This window comes from Mauremys reevesii, linkage group 1 (genome assembly GCF_016161935.1).
Source record: "Mauremys reevesii isolate NIE-2019 linkage group 1, ASM1616193v1, whole genome shotgun sequence".
Lineage (NCBI taxonomy): Eukaryota > Metazoa > Chordata > Testudines > Geoemydidae > Mauremys > Mauremys reevesii.
Genome location: NC_052623.1, coordinates 295787914 through 295806983, shown reverse-complemented (window position 1 = coordinate 295806983; position 19070 = coordinate 295787914). Strand labels below are relative to the sequence as shown.

Below are 19070 nucleotides of genomic sequence, written 5' to 3'. Positions count from 1 at the left end.
AACGAGCTTTTTTTCTCTTCACCTGCAGAGCAGTTAATTATTATGCACACCCTTAAAAATAGCAAATACGGAAATCTATCTTGCCAAGAATAAAATTGGGTCAGTTAGAATAGCAAGGTTATTTCAGTTCAAGATTATAGCATGTGTCCAAGTGAACAAGCAACAAATGAAAGCTTCTCTTGACTGTCAAAAACTGCAAATTGTCGCTCTTCCCGCCCCCCCCTTTCCCGCCCCCAAAGTACCTTTACCAGCTAAGAACTGGAAATCTTTGCATCTCATAGCAATATGTATTGGACTGATATGGCCTGTGCAGCAACCTTCTTGAAATGTCCAGCCAATGAAAGATTTTGTGTGCGCGCACATGCACTCTTCCTCAACCCTGAACTGCTTTATTTCTTTAGTAACTCGTGGTGATGCACGTTAAGGTCCACAGTTCTATTATATTGGGTATTGCAGCCTATATGCAGCTTAGGGACAGAACCAAATCTGTCAGAATTGACAGCAGGTGAATGTCCTACCTCAGAAGTTCACTACAGTTTTATTTGCCTCCACAGTGACAGGCACAAATGAGCAGATCTCTCTGCTTCAGCACTTTTTCTAAGGAAAATGCTAAACTTTATTTCAAATTTATGACTATTTGGCTCAATAATTTGGCTGATTAATTCTCAGCTGTGTGCCAGGACTGAATTTCCCTTTTCTCACAATGCAGTTGGATGGATAATTCTCAGCACCTGGTTACATTGTTCACCTTCATGGAGTGTAACATGGAATATTAATGCAGAAAAGACCAGATTATAGATATGTTGATTTCTGTGCTGTATGTACATACACATACGTAGGGAAATTCTTCCTTTGGGGAGGAAGGCCAGCCGAGTACTGTTTTAATCACGATCAGGAGGTCTGCAGCTGTCCTAAACAATAGTTTATATACCACTCTTCATTTTCCCTAGTAAAATATAGTAGAGGGGTGAGGGGAAAATATTGGGCCATCATCACCTGCCGCTTCTGTGGGTTGCTGTGGGCTAACTATTGGGCTGTCGTTTCCAGCTAACACTGTGGGTCACCACACTTTAATGACCAGGATATTGTTTCCAGCTTTTGCCTTCCCTTCCAACCCCCTAAGCAGCTGGCCATGAAGTAATGAGAAGGCTAGTAACCCAGATATGGCAGTAGGAGGCCCACCATTTATCTTTCTAGTCCCACTGTACACCATTTTATTAGGCCAGAAGATGCCTTTGTGTGCACCAATCCATATTCAGCGTGGTATCTCTAACGGAATTAAACAGTCTATCTTTCCTGGTGACCAGGGTTCAACATTTCTAAGTGGGGGAGACTTTCCATTGACAGTCTGCTGTACAGACCCTTCACAGGCAGCCAAGACCAGGCAGGCATCACCTCAGTCCTCTCCTTCGGCTATGAAAGCTCTGAGGTGGCATCATACCAACCCAGTAAAAAGGAAAATATTCTGAACTGCTCTCTGACACTATAAGTGCCTCTACATGCACATGCTTTCATAAGGAGAGATAATATTGCAGGTATGGTCCCTCTCCACCTAAATATTCTATGGCCTAACTAGGTTCTCTCTGGGAAACTGTGTGGGTTACAGATCTGTTTCATGCAAATATATGGGGCTTTGAACCTTGAGATTAGGCACTTAGGCAAATGACTTTCCAAGTCTTAGTGCTACAATGGGAAGCTTCATGAAAAGCTGAGGCTACTCATAGTAATTGAAAATGTCTGCTTACAATTTTTGGCTTCTTCCAGACACTACAGAAAGAAATACATGTAATATAGCTAGTTGAAATTGTCTCTGAAGTACACAAGGGGAAAGACCACTCTGCAAGTTGTAACTAGAATAAGTACAGGGTGCTGAGGTAAAGTTGGCAGTGGCTCTCAATTGGCAGACAGAGAAGGGGGAGCCAATGGATGGAAGGAAAGAGAAGGGTAACATGCTGAAAGAATTCACATAGATATTGGTTTTTTTTATAATACATAGCAAAATTACACTGCCTTACTTATGGTAAATTCTGCTGCATTTACTGAATCTTATAATAAGAGGGTAGAACTAACATTTAAAAAACCAAAGATCTACTGTGGCTTTAAAAGACTGTGCAGAGACTATGCTCAAAAAATTAAAACAAAGTTTAAAGAATCTTTATAAAAATGTTTGAGTAATATTCAGCCATTAAAATATAATATAATTTTTCATGCCACTTTTATTATGAGATATGGCACTCAAGTGGCTTTGGAGAATCTGCATGGGTTGTGGGCTCAAGTTTGGGAGGCATTTGTCATAAAAGTATTAAAGCACTAACTCACTATTTAAGTCTTTGCAGGCCATGCTTCCCCCCCCCCCCCCATAATTAATTTAGGCTCCATTGTTTTGCCCTGATTAGTGTAACCTACTCCATTCTCCCTATTTCTTGCCTCTCCTCCCTCACAATTTACCTAAAATGTGGCTTCTGAAGTATAAGTGGCTTTTTTCAGTTTAGTTGTTTGCTTGGGAAAGGTTTCAGCTAAACTAAAAAGAGAAGTTCTGATACCAGAATAGTAGTGTCCACACAGCGTCACAAGCTATTTAACTGCATTTGTTTTCCCTGGTAAAATTTTCCTGTGCAAGGAAGGTCTTAATTTTCTCACCAGCATTCTGTTGTTTGACCTTTAACTGGATGGTTGTGCTATATTTAGAATTAAATCTTCCACTGTAGATGGGGGAAATGAAAGAAAATTCAGAGTTCATAAAATATCAAGGTAGCTTGAATTAGCCGGTAGATTACTTCATCATGTACATAGTTCTTCATTTCTTTCAGATATCCACCTAAACCAGCCACTGTCCCCTGATACATGAGCTCCAAGGAGAAAATATTGCACTCTACATATAAATTATCATGTTACATTTGAAGAAGACCAAGAATTTCCAAAACTAAAATAATTTGAATGGTGCTTCCTTGTTCAAACAAAGCTCAAAAGCCAACATTGACGTTTCTGTTCTGGCCTCTTCTTTCTGAAAGATATAGTTAAACTGACAACAATTCAGAGGAGACTAATACAGTGATTAAGAATCTGGAGGGATTGTTCTATGAAGAAAGATTAAAATAGCTTACACAGGTATGGATTGGCTAAATCCATATTGGCTATCAGATGGGTTAGACATAGACATGCCAATCTATAAGTATCTTGAAGGTGTGAACACCAAGGAAGAAAGAGTAAATTGTTCAGACTGGCACAAAGGAGTGGAACAGGGCATAGTGTGACTAAATTAAGCAAAGGAAAATTTAGATAGAAGGTTTTTCCTAATATTCTAACAGAAAGATGTATTTGATTATGGAAAAGTCTCCCAAGATAAGGGGTGGAAAGACCATTGAGACCGTGAAAACTAGACATACAGAGGACTGAAAAACAAAATGTATGGAACAATCCTACGCAACAAAGGAGGGATGGGCTACATCACCTAATTGGATCTCTTCTGTGTCCAACTACTGGGACAATAGTGTGGCTTAGACAGCTCAAATCCTCTTGGAGTTGATGTCACCTGACTCCCGTAGAGGATGGACCAGTCCAGCAACCCACAATGGTGTGATCAAATCACAGGAAAGAATTGATTATATTTTATAAATTGTGTTGTGCATATTGCTCCAGTTCTCACAACAAACTTGTCTTAAAGATTAATTTAGGTTTCCTGCTCCATATATAGGATTTATTTTAATTATTTCTATTTTTATCCCATTTAATTTTTATTATTTGTATTGTGGTACCATCCAAAAACTGCATTTAGGATCAGGGTCTCGCTGTGCTAGGTGCTTTACAAACACAGGACTCCAACCTGCAAGTAGTTAGTTCCCCAGTCCTGTAGACAGGACTGAGGAAGTAAATGGGGACTCCATATGTGATCTCTGGGTGTATAAATGTGAGTAGCAGTAGGGTACTGTGTTCAGTTCTGGTGTCAACATTTTAAAAAGGATGTGAAAAATAGAGGGTGCAGAAAAGAGCCTCAAACATTATTTGAGGGCTGGGCTTTACAGTGAAACACTTTTAATATAGTCTTTTTAATGAGTTTTTAAGTCTTGACCTGTCTTAGTATTTGTCTTGCCATTTTCTATTTTTATATTTAATCTTAGCCTTATCTAGCTGTTTGAATTATACCCTTTTTAATGTAACCCTTGCCTTTTTGCTATAGCATATTTTACCCAAATCTTTTCTATTTTTAAATTTGTTTTGAACTCTTGCCTATTTTCAAGGTGGATGACAGATGAATGATGGAAAGCTTGTTGTTGCTGCTGAAAGTGTTTGAATTGCTGCTGAACTTGGTAGAATGCAAGGTAAACCAGAAGAGTAGATTAATAGAGTCCAGAATCAAGGTGCTATGCCACTGGGGAAGCTCTGGTCTTTGAAGATTGTCCTGTAATATATTGCCTATGTTGTACTGAAATATGATGGAATAAATGAGTGAGTGCTATCATATGAGGACTTTAATAGAAACAGTGTGTATTCAAGTAAAATTTTAAACAAATGGAATGGTGAAGATTGAAAATTGTGTTTAACATACAGGAACTTCTGTATTGCGATTGAATAGAGTAATTCATACCCAATTCTCCCCTCAAATCCTTGGAATTCTCAAATGAAAAGTATGGTTACCTCTTTTACTGCTTGAAGATATGCCAGAGTGTATTTACCTTACTTGATATATATTCCGAGTGGTAGAATTAAGGGAGTAAATGATATGCCTTGAGTGGAAAAAAGAATCATAAGAGATCTGACGAAAGAGATGACATATATTTGGTAGGTTAGGCAGTGCATAAATCTTGGTCTTTATTAATCATTAAGTATTTTGAGATTAATCTTAAATTTTGTCATCGATGGCCAGTTCTCCACACTCTCCTATACCAACCCCTTGATACTCGCTTTCTCTCCCCTCTCGTCCTCCCCTCCCCCCCCTTTTTTTTTTTAAACAAGCATACAAGAGCACAAAGGTGTCCTCAGAGTGATTGCCCTTGCATGGTTTAAGTGTGTGTTTGTAAATGGCCATTAGTCAGGAACAGTTGCGGAACAAAAATTTAGATAGCTTGCTGTTCACTAAAATCATTATTCTCAGTTTTGAGAGAAATGCTGTGCTTTTGAAATCAAGAGAAGAGAACTTACTGCAATGGATGTTCGCAGTTTTACAATTAATGTACTGGCACTTCAAGATTTTCAGTTTATTTTTACAGGAGGATCTTCAGAGATCTTTCCTTACAGCTTAGTCTGTTCTCTTTCCTTCCCTCCCCCAAATATTTTCTCAAACTGTGTTGTTTTATGTACTATGACATTTACTTTGATTAATAATGTTTGAAAAATACATAGGAAATAACTAATCAATTTTTTTAGCCCAAATAGATTGAAATGCTGCACAAATCTCTGCAACAGAACAAAAGCGCCGATCAAGTTTCAAAATTTTAAGTCAACCCCTGTGATTAGTAGTTTGGGAATTAAGAGGACAAACTCTTCTGAATTTGAGGGAATAACCATTTCAGTTGCCAACTAGGGCTGACTTTAAATGGACCAGCTGTCCATATTAGGATCAGAGGGTTGCTAAGGTTACGGTGGCCGTTGGAAGAAGAATGCAGCTGAGAGGGCAAGTTCTTGATGTATGAGCTGAGGGAAGGAATTTAGTGTGATCATGCATCAGCCCTCCTAATCACATGTTCAAAAAGTGCTGTGTGGGCGGTATGTAGAAACTACAATTCTGTGTGTTGGCACTTGTGTGTGGTTACAATAATTTTGTTTTTCTAGGAGTCAGATTTATTAGTTTTATCATGAAAATGTCATGATTTTGTTTTGGGAAAGGGGTAGAGAGAAAAGCAGGCTAAATTCAACATAATTTGAATAATTAGTCTGTGAATGTATTTATTTAATTTTAAAAAAAATTCTTATACTTAAACACTTCTTATCAGAGACAAAGATATAAAGTACACTTTTTTTAATACCTTCAGCTCCACCATTCAGGATTTTAGATTTTATTCACCTTTCATAATTAGGCCACAGCACAAATCAAAACAATTTTGCAGTACCTTTACTTTCCACTTGCATCTCCTTCACTGTAGTTTTGGGTCTGTTTTAGTTTGATATTAGTGACACTGCTTTTTTTCCTTAAGTACTTGTTCTCTTTTTGTTGTGACTGATGCCAGACAGATGAAAGTGCAGGATTATGCTCAGTGACCCCACTCAGCTTTTTTAACTGTTAAAATGTCCCTGTTGTCTCTCAAATAGACAAAAATGGGAAGCTAGTTGCTGTTGGATATTCATGTGCCAGAGAATGCAAGGCAAGGACTCAGCAGGACAGCTTGAAGAAACAGTTAATTTGAAGAGAGGCTGCATACATGGGGATGTATTGGAAAGAACATCATGACCCTTCTGAATCTTCTTTCAAGAGTTTCTGCCTTTTTAAACATCCAACTGCCCCTTTAAACTACTTTCTTTTCATGGGAGAAGTTTCCTTCTCTGAAACCTATCACTTTTTCTCTGTTCTATTTCCAAACTCCTAGTGAATTTTCCATTCTGGGCTAATAAGCACAAATCTGTTTTTTCCTCAGATAACTCTTAAGAAGTTCATCACTGTGGGCCAGCTCCAAGAGGCTTGCCTGCACAGCCAGCAATTGCTGGTTTGAAGCAAAATTTTGATACAGAAGAGATGCCTTATCCCAGGATAACCTCATAGCAGCAACACATGCTCTCATGACCGTAAACTCAACTGCAGTCCCCTTTCCGCAGGGCTTCTCCAGGCTTGCAGCTTGTGCAGTATGTGACAGCACTTATTTTTAGCATTTTACACCAGCCCTGCCTTCTTTATATTGCCCTGAAGTGGTGAATGGACTCTAAATCGATACTGATAGTTTTTCAAACTCTTACACTACAAGCTGGTGTAATCTAAAGAATTTGGCATCATTCTAGGAAATCACTCTAGCCAGAAAAAAGACAAAGGTCAAAGTAAGAACTACTTAAGTCTAAATAGGATACCAGACTTAATAGGATTTGCCACATCTGAGCAACCAATGGTCCCTCTTTTCTTCCACATTGTATTCTACCAGTGTCCACTACTAAGTTATTCAGATGAAGCCTAGAGAAAGAATCTAATGCCAACAAGTAAGATAGCCATCAATTAAGTTCAGAGGGTTGACTGTATTGTCACTTTATGCTCCTTATCTTCTGGAGAGAATAAGGATGGTCCCTTTGTTTTACTCAATAGCATTTTTTTCTATATGGTAGGTTTCCCATCTGTTTCTGTCTATCCAATTGCTGACACGAACTTAGTGTCTGGAGGGCTTTCCAGTTCTATCTGAACACAAATCTGTGTTCTGTATAGGCCACCCAAAGATGTCAGCATTCAGAGTACTAGTTTCTTGCCCAGAGAATGGAGTGAATTCCCATGCAGCCTATCTGCTGCATTATATAGCAAGAATCTGACATAATGTAGTCACACAATACAGTCCTTCATTTTGCAGACCTTCTTTGAGGTGTCAGTATTTCAATGGAAACCCTGCTTTTCACTGAATATTGATTAAATGCCACAGTGGAACAGTGATTTTGGTGGGAGTTGGGAAAATTGCAAGATTTATTTTAAATTACTTAGAAGCCTGGCTGTATTTTCTCCAGACACTACAGAGTTTGCACTTTTTTCATTGGGCTGTTTTTGGTAATAGGGTCCTTAAAGCACATGGATTCTGGGTATAAATCTGTCCCATCTAGTTTTCATAAAATTGAGGTTCCAAGTAAAGACAATGTTGTTAACCACTATCGTAATATTCAAACAAATAAAAAGCAAATAAGGTCATTTTAAAAAAAAGTTGGTGGAGGGAAAGGAATGAGAGAGAGAGAGAGCAGGGACCAACTGTGATTGTTCTTTCCTAAGGGAGTAGATGACAATTTATACTCTTTGCAGGCAGATAAAAATATTTTAGGTACTTTTAAAAAAAAAAAATTGTGAAATAAGTACTGGGATCAATTTCAGGGTATTTCCATGCTCTGGAACCCTCCTCAGTAAAGGCATGTTTATTTTACCAACCTGAGAGGCAAAGGTGGTTCACTGAAAGGCAGTTGGTGTATGACTGCAGACACCTGTCAAAATGAGGTCTCAGCCTCTAATATAGCTTGGGCCTATAGCATTAAAAGTTTGAAAAAACAAGTGTCAGTTGATAGTCCATCCGTCAATTCAGGGCAATGTAAAGAAGGCAGGACTGGTGTAAAATACTGAAAATAAATGTGTACTCTTGTATACTGAACGAACTGGAAGCTCTGGAGAAGCCCTATGGACAGTGAATTGCAATAGAGTTTATGGTCATGAGAACATGTGTTGCTGCTACAAGGCTACCCTGGGGTAAAGAAAGATGTAGTCTGTGCAAACTGCGCAACTGTAAATTTGTTCTATGTATAATATGGCAACTGTTGTGGCAAACTGAATGCCCCTTAAAAGGGGAATGTTTGTTTGAATCCTTTAAAAACACATTTTTTCCTTAGCTCAGTGAGAGCACCCAGTACTCAAGTATTTTTCATTAAGTATGTAGGTTGATTTATAAAATACACTCCTTATGTGCTACTTAAGTATTTTTGCAACACAAAAGAATTTGGTGTTAAACAATGTTCAGTAAAATGGATGTAACTAAACAAATAGCAAGTAATCTTAATGATTAAAAGTATAAGACAGTTGTGGATGAAAACAAGAGACATTTCAAAACTGAAGGGAAATCAATTACAATGTAACTAACCTGTAGATAATCTTTGATTTTTTTTTTTTTTAAATCTCGTTTCTGTAATCGGGCCTAAAAAATCCAAAACCAAAACAAAAAACCTCTTGCTCTCAAATTTAATGACTGTGTTGTAGGAAGAAGTCAGCTAGTGGTGATATGAATCAGTAAATGCTGCTGTTAGTGATGTGACATTCCATATTCTTGAGATCAGAGCTAGTTTACTGTTAGAAAACTGATTTCAGAAGTATATGAGAAGCTCGTTAAGGTGGGACAACAGTGGGGATTTCACTCTCCGAAGCCAATCATCTAAGTACGGTAGAAGTGTATTTCTTGTCATCTTGGATGTGGTGCTACTACTATCAGATATCTTGTGACAACTCTTAGGTTGTAGACAAGTTAGCTGTCCCAGACAAGCAGCAGTGATAGTGGCTGAACTGAAGATATATTCCAGTGGTTCTGAACCTGCGGCCTAATCAGCACACAGCTGCAGCCCATGTGACCTCCTCAGGGTCATACAGGTAATATTGGATGAGACCCACAATGCTAAATGGATTGAGAACCACTGATGTATTCTGTGGGCTGGATGAATCACAACTTGAAAATAAGCATCCTGAAGGTCAAGAGCAGAAAACCAATTCTGTGCTTCTAAAGAGTTGATTATGGAAGCTAGTGTCACCATTCTGAATTTGAGCTGGTGTCTGAATTTTAATTTTCTGAGGTTTAGGATATGATGCACTCGTGCGTTTGCACATACACTTTTTTTTTTAAATAGGGAAGTAGTGTGGCTAGCAGGGGCGGCTCTACAAATTTGGCCGCCCCAAGCAATCATGCCCGGGAGGCGCCCCCGAGCCGCGGGAGCAGCGGACCTGCCGCGGGCTTGACTGCGGAGGGTCCGCTGATCGCGCGGCTCAGCTAGACCTCCCGCGGCTGCGGACGGGTCGCTGGTCCGGTTAAGCTGCCGCAGTCATGCCTGCGGGAGGTCCAGCCGAGCCGCGGGACCAGCGAACCGTCCGCAGTCATGCCTGCGGCAGGTCCGGTCCTCCCGGGGCTCCGGTGGACCTCCCGCAGGCATGACTGCGGCAGCTCAACCGGCCCAGCCTGCCGCCCCCCTGGGAAAGGGCCGCCCCAGGCGGGTGCTTGCCCCGCTGGGCTCTAGAGCCGCCCCTGGTGGCTAGAAATCTTTTTTCCTCTAAATTCTTGAGTTGGTAATTCTATTGCTTCCTAGCTGAAATAAGGAATCCACTTTCATCCCTCATTTTTTTTCCCCCCATGTGAGATTGGTTCTTGCAGAGGGATGGGGAAGGGGACTAAAAGGGGGGCAAAGACTAGAATGTAACATTATAGTTATTCATGCATAAGATACCTACATTTAAGACTATTTTATGCAGGAATTGTTTGCCAGAGAATAAGCCCTTTCTTCAACATACAGCTCTTTAAAAGAGTTCTACAAGAGGCAGTGTCCAAGCAGCAATAGGGTTGTCATGTTTAGAGCTATCCTAATTTGAGTTCTCATTAATACTGGGTTAAATATTAAGTATTAAAAATGGTCCATTCTTGGGGCCCTCCATGTCATTTTTCAAAATGGGATTTTCACCATCTCCATGACAACTAGAGTTGGCTGACATCTTTGCTCTAAGGCTGAGCTCCAGAGTTCTCTGTCTCACTGTGCACACTCAAGATTATTGCAGGAGCTTCTGCAGGATTCTTAAAAGATTATCAACTGTGTGTCTCTCATTCTTCATTGGCTCTGAAGTTTTTCCTCAAAACAGCTAAACTTAAAAAAATTAGGTTGGCTTTCTGAGGAGGGTTTGGAGAACAGCACCTTGCCTCCCCATCCTCTCCAGAAATGGCAGACAGCAGGCCACAGGAATTCAGCTCCCAGCTAGCACGTGGGCAAGGTCCATATCGAGACAGTTGAGCAGACGCATGGAAACTTCTTTCACGGAGACCAGGCCAGAATCAGTGTCATTAAACTGGGAGTAAGTTTCCCGCTTCCCCAAAACATGGGATCCCTTTTATTTTCTGCTTGTTCTGAAAGCTGTGAGTTTTTACTGGAGCCTCCTGAATCTTGGAGTAAAACTTGGTCCCACCCCATGACAACCAGGAGGAAGAAATTCTGGTTTCGAGCCAGTTAGTAGGTGTGGACTGTGCCGAGAAGGCTACAAAGCATCCCCTCTTTCCCACAAGCTCTCTTACCTGCAAGGCCACGGCTCTGTCATTGCCTGTGACCTCCCTGATACGAATGGGGCATGTGTCTCCAGTGGCCCCAGCTTATACCTCATTCTGTGCAGTCAGTTCTTGCTCAACTTGGACGCAGCAGCAAGGAGCATGGGGTAAAATGATTTGAATCCCCTCCTTGGGAGATGAGCCTACTATATCTCCCCTTCTATCCTCTGGAATTCCCCCAGGAGGTCATAAAGTGGCTACTCTTTTCCTTGTAGAGAAATGAAGGATATATACCTGCAGACTGTCCTTTCAATTTCTCTGGTAATGCACTTTCCCTGTCAGAGGGCTCCTCCCCACTTCTCTCGAAGATTTGATCCAAGGACTGGTGAAGAATGTTTCTCACGATCAGATCTTAAAAGGAAAGCACAAAATCTTAAAACCTCTCATGAGTGTCCATCTAGGTCCTCTAGGAGAAATCTTTAAAGTTGAGGCTTTTGAGCAAGATGCTCAGACTGTTGACTAAGCTTTCCACAGTCAAGCACAAATTGCGGAGGGAGGGGGTCTAACTTCACAGATGGATTTTTAGAAAATGAAACACAAACAAAACAACTTGCAAAGTTGAAGAAGATTTGTGTTATTAATCATCTGATTTATGAGGGTGTGATTTTAAGATGGAGTGGCAATTCCCTACCTAAAGTCTTCATTAGTCTGCCTAAGGTTAAGCCTGTTGTGACCTCTTTGTTAAAGTGCGTAGTCATACCAATTAAAGGGAGTAATCTGCTAAACCTGCAGGTGAGAATAAGATGACTCAGACTAAACTTGGATACAGTAGTCTGAGCCTGAGCATTTGGGTGCAGTCTAATTGTGGAGGTCTATGCTTAACTGTTAGCAGCTTGTGACCGCGCAGGGGGAAAAAGAAAAACAATCTACTCTAAACTAGAGTTCTTTAGTAGCTTTTTTTAGGACTGATGTTCTCCTGATTCTGACTCGCTGTATGTAGTGGTGTTGTAGCCATGTTGGTCCCAGGATATTAGAGAGACAAAGTAGGTGAGGTAATATCTTTTTATTGGTCTGAAGCTCTGTGTAAGCTCAAAAGTTTCTCTCTCACCAACAGAAGTTGGTCCAATTAAAGATTACCTCATCCACCTTATGTCTCTGACTTGTTGAACATTCAGAGCTTCCAAAGTTGTGTCCCGGGGGCAGCTGTGGCTGCACTTGAAGAAACTGGAATTACAGGCTAAACTCTGATATCCTTCCAAATATCTTGTTGTAAGCATTTTGGGAGCATAGAAGCAAAGCAGACACCGAGACTTTAGACAAAGGAATAAGTCCCTCCCAGTGAGAGACTTCAAATTACCTTATCTCAGCAGATATTTTCTTTGAAGCCAGTCCTCCTCCAGAGTCCAACATAGATATTACAATTGGGAAGCGGCCATTCTCTCTTGTGGACTTAGAAGACCAAGACTGGGATTCTCTGGAAAACCATCCAGCCCCAAAAGCTTCTTGTTTTTTTTTTTTGGTTTCCCAAGTTTAGAATGAACTCCCTCCCCATAGCAGGGATGCTTCAGGGTGGGCCCTGATCTAGAAGTGAATCACCTCTAGAGAATAGGAGCTTGAGATAATCAGGGAAGGATATTCAGTAGAATTCACTTATTGTCCTAGGGAAAAGTTTATCTTTTACTCACAGTAAATTAAAACAAATCCACACTATCAACAAGAACCTTTGTAGCATCAGAAGATGAAGCGTGCAATAGTCCATCTCCCACACATTGAAACAATAAGAACCAGTTCTGTGAGAGATGAATATTTTGGAAGAGGCCAAAGATTCTTTGTGGTACAGATTTTAGATCTCTGATCCCTCAGCAAGTCGAGAAGGAGATCATGTATTCCGGTTAGAAATACTAAAATCCATCATTGCAGCATTTTCTTTCCAGCATTTTCTTTCCAAGACTTTGAAATATGAAAATAAACCTCCCAGGGATCTACTGAAGATGTGATTGGGGAGACTTGCCCAGAGATACTTTGTTGTAGCAGAAACTAAAGTATCCTTTTTTGGACTTCTGACTGCTACATGGATATTCACAAATGCCATTTCATTCCTTCCTTCTAGTGAAAGGGATACATGTTTACCCTAGTCTGGACAGCCTTCTCATTATATTACACTGAACCCAGCCGCTATAGCTAAAAAGTCTTCAGAAACATGGCTTTGAGCAAACAGGTTTGAAGAGCCAATTACAGCCCTCACAAAACTCCAGCATCTAAGTTATTGTCTGGGACAATATTTGGGGGCGGCAGAAGGGAGAGAAAAGAAAATAGTGTCTTATTCGCCAAATATTAGCGCACATCTCATAGGAAAAATCTGACTCGGCTCCTGGGCTAGTTGGTCTTGTGTGTATGGCTGGCACAATTCTTGCTTCACTTCCAGCCAGCAGTTGCAACAAAATAGTATATAAAGGTTTTGGTCCAGATCCATTATTGGTATCTCAATGAACTCATTCTTAATATTATTTAACAGCTGCCTGATGTTGGGTCTGGAGAAACTGGTCATCTGCACAGATACCAGACCCCATGTAAGGGGAACATAGCTGGACTCCTAGTTGACTTGGGAGAGGGATATAGCCCAAAGACGAGACATGGAGTATAACCTGTCTCGTTCTGTGGGCTGTCAAGTTTACTCCTGGATTTCCAGCATTTTTGATTCTTTGGAAACAGTCTGTATGTGGCTGCTAAGGCTGAAGATCTTCAGCCCTGCTGGGAGAAGAATTCTTGCTTGTGCCCTCGGCAGAAACATGCATGTATGCTCACTTGCCCTCCCTCCCTCTCCCCATGGTTCTACACAAAGGAAAGTCGGCATCTGAAGATGCACTTAGAACCAAAGGAATGCAGTTTAGATCAGCTAGCCTTTCTGTGCCTCACGGGTCAGGCTTAAAGCCTATTGATGAACCAATTTGCATCCAACTTCAGTTGGAAAGCCAAGAGGTATCATGTGAGATGCACACTCAAAAGCGGAGGCTTTGGTCCCCATATCTGTGAAAGTGGGCTAAAAGTATTTTTGTTTCCTTTCTATCCCCAATGCCCTGCAGCCACTGAGGATCAAAGTGGTAACAGATTGTGAAGGAGCATACTACAGTGATTACACCTCATTAACCCTCATGCCTTGTTTCCTAGACCTGACCCATTGGAACCTTGTCTCAGACCCCACCCCTCCTTCTTGTGCCCCTCCCCCTTCCACCCACTACTGCAACAGGGACCCATCTTGAACCAATATCCAGTGCTGCCTAATCAGTCAGCTGGGAAGCAGATAGGAAAGAATTACAGATGCTCATTCTAAGAAGCTGATAAACATTCTCCTAGAGAGATAGGGTGGGTGAGGTAATATCTTTTATTGGATCAACTTCTGTTGGTGAAAGAGACAAGCTTTCAAGCTACACAGAGCAATTCAGGTCACATTCTGGGGTGTGATGGGGTGTTTCCAGCCAGCACACAAGCACGCACCGAGTAGCTGTGTTAAGGAGCTTGGGTTCAGCACTCTGATTCCAGTAGCCTGTTTGTTACACCACTGCCACTCTGGCTTCCATCAGCCTTGGTTACATCCGGGAAGATGACCTGAAGAAGAGCTCTGTGTAGCTCAAAAGTTTTTTTTTCACCAACAAAAGTTAGCCCAATAAAAGATACTATAACCTCACCTATTTTGTGTCTCTAATGTCCTGGAACCAGTGTGGCTACAACAACAGTGCAAAAAACATTCTCCTAGCATTTTGGAGGAAATTCACAAATGATGTCTATGTATCATGTGATGTTTATATATTGGTGTTACAAGGGATACATATCAGGAAAGTCAGATGACACAAAGGGACACAGTGTTTTTTTGTTGGTTTGTTTGTTTTTGCAAGACACCCTGACCACAGACGTCAAGGTCAGCACTTTTTTTGTTCTAGAGCAGTGGTCCCCAAACTTTTCATGGTTGCCCCTCTGACCCCTGTTGCGCCCCCCCCCCCGCGCAAAGCCGGAGCCAGAAGCAGGGCCACTGCTCCTGGGGGGGAGGGGCGGGTGTGGACAAGGGTAAGGGGGGGACCATAGCTGGGATCAGGAGTGGGGCCAGGATTGGGGAGCTGCAGTGGTCGGAGGCCAAGACTGGGGGTGGGGCAGGGCTGGAGCAGAGCTGGGGATGAAGAGGAGTTCAGTGGCACTCCCTCCCTGCCCCCTGTCAGAGCTGGCACCAGGCCCCACTGTGACCTCTGAATGTTCCTCCATCCCCCTCTAGGGGGGAGAGCCCCACAGTTTGGGGACCACTGTTTTAGAAAGACAAGTCAGTTTCTGTTGGCATATTGCATTGTAAAAAATGCATAAGAATCTCTCATTATTGCCATATGATAGATTCCTAACAACCGCCATTTTTATCAGTCCTCTGGCAATATGGAGGCTCTTGGCATGATCTTAATCTATGTCTTACAAGTTTTAATAGAACCCCTTTCAGTCTCACAGGTGGGTAGGTGCCTTTCCCTTCTCACTGAAAGTATCTTGCTTATTCACCACTTTCTTGTCCAAGAGAGTTTGTTTTTGGTAGTCTATCGATGAAACCTGACTTATACTTTCTCTCAAACGTGGTAGTTTTGTGAATTAGCCAGCCCTCCATCCCTAAGGTCACTACAATCTTTCTTATATAATAGGAAATTTTATATTGCCCTTCTGGTTGAATCCAGGCATCCTAAGGAAGAGCCTACAGATAAAGATGTTTATAGCAGAGGCATTCAACGCTCTTCTCCTTTTGTTTCTGTGCACTCAGTGAAAAGAGCAGTGACTTTTTTGTGGCTGGAAATCTTAAAAGGAAATCCGTAAGGCTACTACAAGGTTTTCCCTCAACTTTTTCAGACACTAGAGTTGACTTTCTGCAGCATTTGGTAAAAGGGTGTTAAGGATTACTCAGGTACCTTGTTCTGTAAATTCCTTTTCAGTTCCACAGGAGTAAATGGAATCCTCCCTCCCAAGGGATTATTTGCTGTTTCCCACTGTGAAGACTCTTGATATGGAAGGGACTGGAAGGGAAAATTCTGTCTCGAATTTTCATCCGAGGAACCTCCATGTTGCAGTCTGACCCTCCCTCAGAGAATTGATTAATGTCCAATTCCCCTCCTCCCCCCACTATTGTTTACTTTCTTAAGAGGCGTGAAACAGAAGAGGGTATTCTTCCAAGAAATTCCTAAATTTCTTGTCAAGGCTCTGCTGCAAATGGTTTGTGTTGACTAGCACTTGCAAACTTTTATATAGCTTCCAAAGCTGGAAAAAAAATACTCTCCAGAATGATCATTACCTCTTCCTGAGGCATGCCGAAGCCCATGCTCAGGTAAGAGATTTAGTATGCTTCCCCTTGCCATAGAGATGGGGACTGCCCTACTACAAAGACTATCTGACATGGAGGATTCTAGAAAGAAAACTCACAGGTAAGACAGAATTTTGCCTTTCCAGTGAAGGGACTTGAAATACTGTACGCTAAATTTGAAGTCTGAACAGATTGCAGACTCAAAAACTTGTTTTTTCGTGTTTCAATAATTTAGAAAAAATAACTGGCCTTTTTTGTTCATTCTCTTACATAATTCATTGTTGGTGTTACCACTGGTATTTTCAGCACAATGCTTCTGTTAAATCAGTGTTTCCCAAACTTGGGATGCCGCTTGTGTAAGGAAAGCCCCTGGCAAGCTGGGCTGGTTTGTTTACCTGCTGCATCCGCAGGTTCGGCCGATCGCGGCTCCCACTGGCCACGGTTCGCTGGTCCAGGCCAATGGGAGCCGCTGGAAGTAGCGGCCAGTATATCCCTTGGCCCGCGCCGCTTCCAGCAGCTCCCATTGGCCTGGAGCAGCAAACCGCGGCCAGTGGGAGCCGCGATTGGCTGAACCTGCGGACGTGACGTGAACAAACTGGCCCAGCCCACCAGGGGCTTTCCCTACACAAGCAGCATCCCAAGTTTGGGAAACACTGCATTAAATTGATAGCAGAGTGTTTTTCACATACTTGCCCAGGATTTTAAAATGATTTCCAGTTTTAAAAGTCAAGTTATGATTTTACCAAGAAGAATCTGAAAGAAGAAAATGTTTAGTCATCTGCTTTGTGATTGTGCTACAGTAGCATACTTAATTTAACCTGAAAAGTGAGCAAACCAGACACTTAATAAAAATGTGATAAAATGACAGAGTTTACTCTGTAGCTAAAAGAGCAGTTTTGTAAAGTGAGTTTGAAAATTATTCGAGGGATTGTTACTTCTAATTAAACTGAAATGCAACTGTCCAGCAGGCAGTGACTTGAATTCACTGCCCAGAGGGGAGGCCATGAAATAGAATTCTTCCCAGGTTCAATCCACATCACAAACATAACATGTTTTTCCAGTTATTCAACTTTCCTCCTTCAAAATCTCAAGGATTTATCTTGAAGCTTCAAATGCAACTAATTTCCAAATTTTTGTTTAATGAGCTGGCCCTAGAATTTAACTATGGTGTTTAAGTGGGACTACAAATTGAATGTAGTCCTTTTCTTGTTTTGACAGCAGGCAGTTGTGAAAACCCAGTTAAGTATTTCTGAAGCCTTTGACCATGGTAGTACTACTGCAACTGAAAATTCTTAATTGTAACATTCAAGGAGTGCTGTAAGCTTTTTGGTATTGCATGTTAAATATTTGCTTTCAACTCTGGTACAAACGTAGTAAATTAATTGTTGGCTAACTAGTTTAGAGTTTAGACAAACTATGACTTTCATTTTACTGTTTTAATATACTTATTTTGAGGAAAAAAATATTTAGGAATGGGAAGAATTAAAACTGTTTGAGGATTTGATCCTTGTTCTGTTACATTTGTATTTTCTTGGACTTTAGTACCCAGGTATCCCAGCATTAGTTATATTATTAAAATGTGTACTGTAATGTAAATTAGTGATCTCAAAAACATTGTTCATCCAGTATCTCAAATTAACTGTTAAGGAAATGCATGTAGTGGAAAAAAATAGTTTGTTAGCTTTATTCTCTTCACTCTTTGGCCACAAATTTGCAGTCCTAATGGAGTTCCTAAGTTTAAAAACCAAGAAACAAAAAACCTCACACATTACACACAGCTTTAAGCTAAAGTTGAATTAATGCATCTCAGGAGCAATGGAATAACCTCATTGTTTACGCTGATTTCTGTCCTAGCTATTCTGCTTTTTGGTGCTAGATAAGTTAATGTTCAAAACCAGTTTAAGTTGACTATCATTTATCTTCTCTACCTTTTTAAAATCAAATATATATGATATGTAAAGTTAGAATTTAAGGTAAGCATTAAAATAAAAGCACAGCAGTTCTGTGTTCTAGTTTCAGGACTCAGGGTTAAGCCCCTTCTTAAAGAAGAAAAATATCATAAAGTAGAAAGCTAGATTGTGTGTGTGTGTGTGTGTGTGTGTGTACATGTGTATACATGCATGCTGACATTTTAATTTTAAGGTTAAAAAGTAGATGTGGTCTTCCAAATTGTTGCATTTAGAATGCTCTAGGTGAAAAAGATGATGTAAGTATATTTAGTGTAGCTGTGGTCAACCATTATCTCATGGTTCAACGCTAAAAATCTGCCAGAGGGAACTCTGGTTTTTTTAAAAAGGCTAAACTTCCTTGAGGTAAAAGAATGTGCTAGAGAAGGAAAGGCATCTTACAATGTCTTTTGACTGAAGGAATAATTTATAAACATGTTTTGCAATGCAAGAACTTAAAATTGAGTTATTGGGCAAAGTGGGCATGATCACAGGGCTACTCATTGCTCAGTCAGAACTGGAACCTATGAGCAAATGGACCTAGCCATGTTGTAGCTATTGGATTTGAAGAGCCATACTCTAACCAACTCCCAGATGACGGGAGAGCTTTCAAAGGAATGAGGGCTAGAGAAAAAAGGCTCCTTTTCTTTCACTTCCCACACTAATCACTCAATTTTTTTTTTTAACTTGGATGATTGCACACTTTGTATCTTTTATCACATACAACCTTCCCCCCGCCCCATATTAACAGGTTGCAAAGTCAAGCAATCAAAAATTAGGAGTTGACAGATTTATGCCCATTCAATTTTAACTCTGCCCCCTTGTGCATCGAATAAACTGGGGGTCTTTTGGAAAAATGTGACTGTGTAATTTAAAACTGTATCATAATGCATGAATGCAAGGGGGCAGGATGAAATG

General features: G+C 40.8%; 1 protein-coding gene across 3 annotated transcripts in view; it reads left to right on the top strand.

Annotated features, from left to right (window-relative positions):
- FRS2 (fibroblast growth factor receptor substrate 2) overlaps window positions 1–19070 on the top strand; it is an 81868-nt gene that overhangs the window by 36194 nt on the left and 26604 nt on the right. The window contains exon 1 of one of the 3 annotated variants that reach the window (XM_039520515.1): window positions 5655–5703. The exons of the other annotated variants lie outside the window; for them this stretch is intronic. The gene's annotated coding sequence lies outside the window, so the exon portion shown is untranslated. Of the gene's footprint in view, window positions 1–5654; window positions 5704–19070 lie in introns of those variants that run through there. 3 annotated transcript variants of the gene reach the window in all.